The following is a 10,553-nucleotide window of genomic DNA, read 5'->3' as shown; positions in this document are numbered from 1 at the left end:
GCACTACTGAAAACCGACTTCTATCTGATGTGATACAAGGGCAATCACCTGTTATCTTTTTGAGCATTTTTATGTAGCCTCGTCTTAAGATAAGAATAGAAAGTTGCTTGCTTTTTAATTTATTTGTATTTTGCTTTTTGTTTTTCTGGATTTTTTTATGTGTGTGTGTGTGTGGGGGGGGGGGGGGGGGTATTTTGGTTTTATTATTTTGTTTTTGTTGTTTTTGTTTGTTTTTGTTTTTTTGGGGGTTTGTGTTATTTTTTAGCAATCATATGTGAAATTGTCCAACATTTTAATAAGATGTAAAGTCAAGGACTGGCATTTTTTTTTCCATAGTAACATAATCAAAGACGTCAACATTTTCTAGTAACAATTTGCTTCATAGTTTCTATTGCCAGTCTCGAATGCTCTCTACCACTCTGTTTCGTTATATTATCATTCAGTCCCATAGAAGGTTATGTAAAATCCTATCTTAAAATAATATAATGATAAATAATAGTATTGTCTGACACGACTTATAGTTTTGGTATTCCAAGGGAGACAATCATTACTGAACTAGTCACTTATAAAAATGTTTTGAGTGATCTCCTGCCCCTCCCTTCGACAATACTTGATGAACAGGGTTGCCAGTTTGGCATTTTAAATGCCAGATTCCAAAAATCTGGCATTTTTGAAAACCGTTTGGCATTAGAAAAATCATTTGGCATTTGGCATTTTCATTTGGCATTTTCTTTTCTTGTATATTATACTTCAAATGACACCTTTTCTCGACCGTGGTGTAGTGGTTTAGCACTCCACTTAGTAGTCAGTAGGTAAAAAATTACCCCAACGGGAAATTTAGTATAATTTAAAAAAAAAAAGAAAAAAAAAGAAAAGAAAACACGCAAGCCACCAGGATATGATAGTAAATTGTCTATCAAAAGTGAGTAGTTTTCTTAGAGGGGGTGGGAGTCAACAGACTTTGGCATTTTTTTGAGTGTTTTGGCATTTTTTGAGTCTTCTCCTGGCATTTTGTTGAAAAATAATCTGGCAACCCTGTTGATGAAATGAAATGAAAGTGAAAGTCGAAAGTAATATTCACTATTCACTACGAGCACGGTCCAACGATTAGTCGCTGTTGTGAGTAAATGCAAAGATTATAATATATTTCTGTCATTTCATTTTTTAAAAAAGATAATATTTCTGTCCATTATTTATTTGTTCGTTTATTTATCTGATCATGTATTATCATCATAAATGCGTCTAGCTAGACCGTCTGCCGTCTATATCCTTCCTATAGATAGAAGATCTCTGGACGGACGGTCTCGGTCTAGCAGATAGCTAGACTAAATAATAACTTTAATAACTGATAACAAAATAGAGATCTAACTCTAATTGAAAATTGTTTCTATTTGAATTTGACTTAGTATCTATCTAGACTATCTAGTTGGAGTTGGATAGTAGAGGCAGAGGCCAATAATCAAGAAGGGAGTTTGGTTAGAGTTGAGTAATTTCCTTGTGGCAGGCCCATATTTTCACAGACAGCACTACAGTAAAAAGATTTCTTACACCCTTGTCTTTTGGAATTTGAACTTTGTTCCCAACACGCAAACTCGTGCAGCAGTTGGGAACATGTCCAGAATTCCTAAAAGCAAGAGTGTGAATCATATATTATTAATATTCAATGCCAAATAAGTCATGGTAAAAAATCAAATAATCTTTAAAAATACAAAAGATAATTTGTGCACCTAATTAGTAAAATTTGCGTAACTGAGTTTTTAACAGGAGGCATTAGGTGTCGCTCTCTTAGTAGAGTGATATCTAGTGATAATTGCTAGGAATTGCTCCGAAATTTTCGGCCTGATTGTACAGATTTTCATAAGTTTACTCAAAACTTGATTAAGTGATTATAAGTGGACTTCAACGATTATCGCTGTGCTATTGTTGTTTACTTTAACATCGTGTTGCCAATCTTTACCATATTTAATGCCCATTGCTGTCCTAAAAAATGTAGTTTGAAGTGGGATTTTGTCTTGTCTCAAATGAAGTGCTATCAATCGAGTGATGATTCAAAATAGTTGGTATGTATTTTTTAGAATACAGTAGACAATCCCACCCCACGAAGAGAACTGTTTCATCATAGCATTTCTTGACATTTTAAACGACACTGCATTTGTGATTACTTTTCTGGGGAGAGAGTGAGAAGAATATGAAAGAGAGATAGTAAATAGTAAATAATGAATTTATATAGCGCCTAAACATCCATGTTAATCGTGCTCTGCTGCGCTTTACATAATAAAAATGTTTAAAAACAACAAAATTAAAAATCACGACACTACATGATACATAATAAGCATGCATACTAAAAACAAAATCCAAGCAACGTCTATTTCATGAAAAATAAGTCTCACGGAACAACTCAGTCTTCAGACATTTCCTGAAAGATCAGAGAGAGAGAGCAGATAGCAAATTAATATCATTTCATGTCCGTTATATAATATATTATTGTTCACATTGAAAAGCTAATGTGATGGATGTGTTAGTGTTTGTTTGACTGTATAACTTTAAAAAATTGGAGTTCACTTTATTTTTCCACCCGGGATGAAAAAAAGATATGTTGTCACTTCACGGTAGAAAAGGTTTGATATCAAATTTAACAAAAAAAGAACAAAATACAAGCTTTTATATAGAACATTTTCCACTAATTGTGCTTAAAGGGCATAACAAGGGGCCTTAAGCCAACAGCAAGACTTAACATGTAGGATAAGACATGACGTCTGTAAGTCAAAATTATTTTTTTTTTTCGGCAAAGACAATGTTTTTAAGACCAGATACTCGTTTTATACATGGATGCGGTGAGAGAAATGTGGGTAAAGAGTCTTTTCCAAGGAGTCATCTTTGCGTTGCCAAGAGCAGGACTCAAGGTGAGTGTCATTCCACCAGAACACAAAGTCGCAGATTCATTGGCACCATTCTTAGTGTTACTTGAGAATTTAAAATGCAGAACTAATGGTAAACAGTTCTTGAGAAATGAGTCACATTTATCACGTTATGGTCTGTCAAATACTTGATTGTCGCTCAAACATTAAAACACCAAAAGTCTTTCTAATATTCAATAATAAAAAGTGTAAACTTTATTTAGAAGGTCTAGTGTTGTAGCGATTATATTACTAATAGGCCAATATTGCAAATAATTTTATGATCCCGCTTCTTTCCTGTACTTTTGGCATGCGTCATGTCTCGACCAGAGTTTTGGCTAGATCTACTTTTTACATTATGATGCTGGGACAAACAATTTGCAATTCTGATTTTTGGACGTCACCAGCACATATCATCTCTTGACCATACGTACCTACTTGAATCTTGATTAGAAAACATGCTTTTTATTTTTCCCTACCAACTTTTAGACAATTTCCTTGTGTGGTTAACAGCTCTGATTTAGTCATTACATTTGCTCTTAATATGCACATTATGCTTAAATTTCCTGTCTCAATAATCCCCCCCCCCCCCCCCCTTCCCAGACACATTTTTTTCTCATCATTTTTCAAAGAACATACAAAACACCATGTCAAAAAGTAAAGATCACATTTGTGTCTCAATAACAATTTTCTGCTTTAACTCACTCAATCCTAGAGACTTTTGCTACTTCTCAAAATTGGAGAGAGAAAAAAATATTAAAAATGAGCATGAACATAGTTTTATTCAGCTATCATCAACATACAAAAACTAAAAAAATTAACTTTGATACTACGCCTATAATTTGTCTCAGAAAAAAATTCAATAAATAGGGGTAAAAGTAGTGCGGGGCGGTCCTTGGCAAGCTTAAGGACCACGGTCCTACGGTCCTTGGGAAATGAAGACCGCAAGGACGGGTCCTAGGACCGGTCCTTTTCGACATTGAACATTCCTGAGAGACTGTTGGAAATTCGAACCGGTTTGACCTTTGAGAGCGTGGGATCGTTCATTCTTGAACCGTTAAAGACCGCTACACGATGAAAACCGTGGCCTACAGGAGTAAAACACACGGAGTAGTCACACTCATTTCAAATTGTAACCTAATTAGAGAAGAGGGGTGATGCCTCTTTATTTGCTCACCGTACTTCATTGTTACTTCGATAATTTAATAAAATTTGAAATTTATCCCCATTAACGGAGATAATGGCATCGCCCAAGGCGTTGATCGAGTTGTTCGTGGCGTTGATACATACACGCAACTCCTACCCCCCCCCCCCCCCCCCCCCCCCCCCCCTACCCCCCCCCCCCCCACACACCACACCCACACATTAGAGGGCAGCGAGCATTGAAGAGTAAGAGAGAGACGTGAAGTTATAATAAGAGGGGGTGGATGAGGTGTTAAGAGGGGTCGATGGTGACTTTTCGCCAGATCTAACAAACTCAGCTACCCATTCATTGCTGAGTAGACAGGGATTCAGAAAAAAATCGACTGCACCGGGATCGATCTCTGGCCCATTGCGTATAAAGAGAGTGCTCTATCAACTGAGCTATCGGGGTCCCCAAATATTCTATTGGACTTTTTTAAAATTCAGACGTTATAACTGGGTTTTTTGGAAGGAAGAAACTAATGAAACTCATATTATTTGATTAGTAAAAACACCAAACGAAATTTTAATATTATTGTATTATTTTAAATGACAACACTGCGATAGAAAGGAGTGGTGACAAGAGATGGACAAAAGAAAACAAAAAATCGGATTTGCTACTTGCTAGGTTCGACACACACACACACACACACCACACACACACACAAACACACACATCTTTTGTAGTCACATACATTTCAAACAATAACCCATTAGAGAAGAGGGGTCATGCCTTCACCATAGATCATTGTCATTGCGATCATTATGGTGTAGTAAATTTTGAAATTTACCCCGTATAATGGAATCGTCCAAGGCGTGCGCCTCCTGTTCCCCCCATCTCACACACGAAAGGGCGGTTTGCGGAGTGGAGGTTGGTGGTCGTCTGCCTGTATGGTCGTCTGTGTCGTTTAGTGTATGGCAAAGGGGGGTGGGTGCGATTAATTAAGTGGGATGGGTGGTGATTGGTGGAAGATAGGCAACCGAAGCAACGAATCGCTGGGGAAGTAGTAGGCTATGGTGCGAGACCGTAGGACCGTGGTCCTTGCAAGGACCGCCCCGCACTAGTTGAAAGGTGATAAGAAGTGAGGACCGCCGCCGATCTTCCCCTCTGGGACCGGTCTTCGGTTCACAGCTAAAAGACCGTCGGACCGCGGTCCAGACCGGTCTTCAGCGCGGCACTAGGTAAAAGTACCCTGGGTGAACTACGGATATTGTCGGTGTAAGGGTTGAGTGAGTTAAAGTCGTTCGTTTTGAAGATAATGTTTTACAATGTCTTATAGTGTAGCGGTTTTGCTCCTAGGATATGGCATGACTTGAAGTATTTGATTACAAAAGTGGGTTCCTCCTCCTCCCCTCCCTCCCCCCATTACAATTACTACCCATAATGATAATAGATAAAATAATTGGTGTGCTTCAAACATATGTATTTGTTGTATTGACCACGTTTGTTTGGCGTAATAAATCATTGTGCACAAAGAAGAACGTGTTGTCACAACTATTTTGACTTTAAGAAGAGTTTTATAATCTTCAAGTTAAAACGTAGAAAAGACGTTGTACGGACATTTTCATGTAATTTATAAATCTATGGCACCCATTGGTTAAGCCCATCTGCCAATATTGCAAGAGGACCAGAGTTCAAAACTACGACTTTCATGTGCAGTAGAACCTCATTATTATGACATGTGCACCCTCCACAATGGACAAAGAATAATTGTTAGGATGAAGATTAGCACTTTCGTTCATATTTACTCTCTCTCTCTCTCTCTCTCTCTCTCTCTCTCTCTCTCTCTCTCTCTCTCTCTCTCTCTCTCTCTCTCTCTCTCTCTCTCTCTCTCTCTCTCTCTCTCTCTCTCTCTCTCTCTCTCTCTCTCTCTCTCTCTCTCTCTCTCTCTCTCTCTCTCTCATGGGAAATGTTTCATTCAACGAGCGTATGATTGAGGATTATAATATTATTGTGAACTGTATTTGACGTGAGGAATTCTTTCTTTTCCCATTGTTCTCGATCTTGATCCGCCTCCAGGCATTGTTTGGCGGGCCCTCCCCGTCTGTGATTTATTTTATACATGTTTGTTGTGTGACACAAAAGACGGACTGGCGGCAGCAGTCATTAACCAGTTACCTGTCGAACTCTGGACTGGCATGTTTAACAATTTAGCCAGAAAACTCGTTCTTCAAATATCGATCGATTTAAATACCCTCATCTTGGCAAACACTCTCAAACCCGGGACCTCGCGTTTGAGAGTTGTTTTGTTGTTTGTTTGTTTTTTTGTTTTTTTTTTTGTTTTGTTTTTTTTTTCCAAGATGAGGGTCATTTAAATCTATCGATATATAAAGGACAAGTTTTCTGGCCAAATTTTTAAATACGTATCTTTCCAGAGTTCGGCAGTTAACTGGTTAATAAGATCATGACAATGCAGCAGGTTATGGGGACATATGTAAATTTATTAGTGATTGATTCTATTCTAGGGTTCTATCGTTTTATTGACAATGGGATTGGCAGCTGTGTAGGGAATAATGTGTGTGGCATAACTCAAGGTGCGTAGATTCATTATAATTTTAATTACTACCTTTATCATTAATGTGAGTCTATAGTCTGGACCATGACGTAACTAAGTACTCTTTTAGTAGGCCATGGTCTGGACCTATGACTTGTACCTACATATTAAATCGGTCAATATACGGACTTGACTTATTTGCATGCATGTCTGATAACCCAAATTGTTGTGGTTCGTGGTTGTAATGGAAATTACTCTCAAGCAAATGCGAAATATTATTATACAGTTGTCCATGACAACAATCTTAAAATCCAACCCATAATTGCGTTCGGTTTTCAGACCTGCTAATATTGTGTGCACCTAGGTATATATGTAGTATGTTGTTGGGGTTTTTTTTTTTTTGCCAAATATTCGAATGTTTTCCCCTCCAAATTAGAATATGTTTTCCCACAAATTTAGAGGAAAATGAATGGAAATATAAATGTTATTGTTCCCAGAATGGCTAAATGACCAAACTGAACTTCTCTACATCAATTTTCAAACATTTAAAGTTGATTTTTATATAAAAATAGCTTTTGAAATCATGCCTTTTTTTTTTTTTTCGAAACCTTTTTTGATTGTTTTGTTGGTAAAATTCGTGTGTCTTTTATTTTTCTGTCGTTCTCTTTTTAATTTGAATATTCTTCTTAATAAACTCCTTGATCTGCAAATTTTCGTTATTATCAGCTGAATAGTCAGTCCATTCAATTTGTATCTTTATATATAGCCTACCTGTCATGATTTATTGTACACATATTCAACACTCACGAGGACAAACTTATTCAATGGCCTGCTGAAGCCACCCTGTTGACATTGATTGCTTTTCAAAAATATTCCTTCTTGTGTATCAAGGCCTTGTGTATACATACATATATGAATGAAATGGAACCTTCTGATGGCTTGATTTGATTGAATTGTGAATGTGTCATTTATTATTGGTTCTAATGTAGACGAAAGAGTAAAAAATTTAGTTTTATAATGACATTTTTCTCTGACACAAGATTGGACCGCCTTTGGACCCCCCATCTCTTTTATCCCCCTTTATTCGCGTGTGTTGTTTGTCCTTTTACATTTGGCTCTCTATTTTTTGTTCTGGAATAAGTCTATATTTAGTTGTTTGTTTGTTTTACATGTTTTTAACATATATTTTTTTTCTCAGTTTCTTATTTTGTTTTTGTTTTGTTCTTTGTTTGCTTTTTTGGCACTTATCATGTACGGTGTACGGCTGTCTGGATAGGGATTTTGATTACTCTCAGACCAGACACACGGAAAGATGGCTGCTGGATACCGCTTCTGTTTTGGATATTTATTGAACTTAACTACATGAATTATCTAATTTTCGTTAGACGGTTGTAAGCGCAAAATATCTTGCTTAAATCTTCGTTATAATCTTTCGACGGTCTTTCTAGAGCTCTCACCATTTCAATCTCTTTTTCCCTCTCGCTAATATGACGTTAAAGTATTGCTAGCATCGTTTAACCCCTCGAGAAAAAGCTGTCGTTTTCGTATGTTTGAGACTATACAGTGGTCTCAGACATCGATTGGTTCCCATCATACTCAAATTCTTCTCTTTGAGCAAGCCATGAGACTCCTGCGTTTTCTTGGACGCTTTTTCTGGTAGTTTTATAGCCTTGATTTACTGCAAGAGACTGAAAATTTAAAATAAACAATAATCATTTCACTGTTGCTCTTTTCTTCTCCTCTTTTAAATTAAGTAGATCGGAAAGGCATTAATAATTTAACTAGAATCTTGAAGTAGGAATCACTTTTTTTTTTTGAGCCTTCCCACCAAATCCACAAATCCCCAGTGTAAAATTGTGCCACACTTTCCTCTTGTAAGAAATACGTTTTGACAAGTGCTTCTCTTTTCAGAGTGTAATTAGTAAACATGAGACCGCGGGGCAAGTGACCTATATTATAGTATAATGTAAAATAGGAAATCGATTTGTTCACGGGCATAATTTGTTCTCAACATCCGGTCGTCAGCTAGGTATATTAACTGTGTGACGTCTGTTTTGTATTTTCTAACATTTTCTTCAAGAGCTAAATGGCATCAACTTCAATGGAACTGTTTATTGACCCGTTTCTTTGGATTCCGTTATCCTAGGAAATTCAGAATGTCAATTTTATGACAATAAGTCTAAATCCTAGATAAATCAAACTGGAAAAGTCCAGAAACATGAATTTTAGGACAGAAGATAGAAAAAGTGAGTTTGTTGTTTAGCATTTCAGCTACTGCCCTTCTGATAGGACTGTAGAGATTTGTGTGTGTGTGTGTGTGTGTGTGTGTGTTGATGTTTTATTCCAGTATGGGCGGATTTAAGCCCGAATATTATGTGACGGTAAGTTGAGTGGTTTCCGGATTCATTGCTTTGTGAATACGTATAGGCCATGAAGTCCAATATTGATCTTCCGTAGAACGGGACCTCTTCCCCCTTTGTCATGTGAACAACTCCAGCTCTCATCCTCTAGTTCTCGCCTTTGTTGCCAGTCACGGCTCATTGGCTGGCTAACTCCAGAGTAACGCTGTAGTGATAATAGTAGTCTGATCTGATCACCTTACAAATCCAGCCGACCGGTGTGGCAAACTACATATTGGCCGGGCGAAATCGGAATCTTGGACTTCTTTTGGCAGAATCTGCTACAAGTACAAGTGGAGACTTACTTAGTTCCTGACAACTGTGAACCGTGCTTCCCGTTGTTTAATTATTGTTATAAGTGTTAATGGTTATACACTAGGAGACAAGGCGTTAATCATTATGGTTGAATATTTCCAGTAAGATGCTTCATTTCATTATCATCATCATCATCATCATCATCATCATCATCATCATCATTATTATCATTATTATTATTATTATTATTATTATTATTATTATTATTATTATTATTATTATTATTATTATTATTATATCATCATCATCATCATCATCATCATCATCATTCTCGTGTAAACACAAGCTCTGGGCACTTTACAATGCAAATCCTCAACTTGAAAAAGAAAAAAAAAACAACCCCCCAAAAAACATACCCTACAATCAATTGAAACCCAAATCAATGTTCATTGCATCAATAAAAACAAATACTAAGTAAAGATGAGTCATGAGGCATCGATATGGCCTTAAAGTGTCGTAAGCGTCGTCAAATCTCTAAAACTAAACTACCGTGTCTCACTACTAAGGAAGACACCAGCTTTCAATATACATTAATATGTATAAATATATTTGTGAGCGTGAAAATGATTGAGTTCATTTCGCGCGAGAGTGTGGGAGGCGGGGGGGGGGGGGGGGGGGTGGAATTTCAAGACCTATGTTGCTACCCTTTTAGTGTTTGAATAATATGTCCCATTCCTTAAGTAGTCAGCCATAAACCTATCTATGGTATAATTTACCTTGTGTTCATGAGCCATAAAAATATATACAGTCGATTTGGTGCCAATTTCCCTTTGAACTCAAATGGAATCATAGACTGTTCCAATAGGTGATAGCAAAAGACGCGATCCGATAGAATTTGGTAGATACCATAGCCATGTTTATGAGAAGCATTGGGTTAATGGACATTTAATGCATAATCGATAGGGCTGCTATTAAAAACGTATTCGGCGCCGACCTGCAGAGCTGGTAACCCAATAACCTCACTGTTCCCGATTCACCTATCTTTTTATGGCATTATTTATTTTGTTTAAAAGGTGTCGATAGATCCTCAATGTTCAAGTTTATTTTTTTTACATATGAATTTGAAATGGAAACCTTGTCGTCAATGGCAGAATTAATTTAATGAATTATCTGGATCTCCACAGAATGATCTGAAACCTTTAGTTTTAACGGGAATTCGTTTGGAGTATGTTGTTGTGCTGTTGCTTTTAACTACTTCAGTTGTTTCATTTTGGACAATACCAATAAACAGAGGTAAAACACAATCACTGCTCTCTCTCTCTCTC

General features: G+C 36.9%; 1 protein-coding gene across 1 annotated transcript in view; it reads left to right on the top strand.

The window, feature by feature from the left end:
- The first annotated feature begins 1,054 nt into the window (after positions 1 to 1,054).
- LOC144966317 (putative tRNA(His) guanylyltransferase) overlaps positions 1,055 to 10,553 on the top strand; it is a 19,952-nt gene continuing 10,453 nt past the window's right edge. The window contains exon 1 of the mRNA XM_078902565.1: positions 1,055 to 1,119. The gene's annotated coding sequence lies outside the window, so the exon portion shown is untranslated. The remainder of the gene's footprint in view (positions 1,120 to 10,553) is intronic.

Source organism: Berghia stephanieae, chromosome 2 (genome assembly GCF_034508935.2).
Source record: "Berghia stephanieae isolate SIO BIC M18660-M18661 chromosome 2, UCSD_Bste_1.3, whole genome shotgun sequence".
NCBI classification, from domain to species: Eukaryota; Metazoa; Mollusca; class Gastropoda; order Nudibranchia; family Aeolidiidae; genus Berghia; species Berghia stephanieae.
Note: the sequence above shows the minus strand (reverse complement) of the source record. Positions and strands in the feature narration are given on the sequence as shown.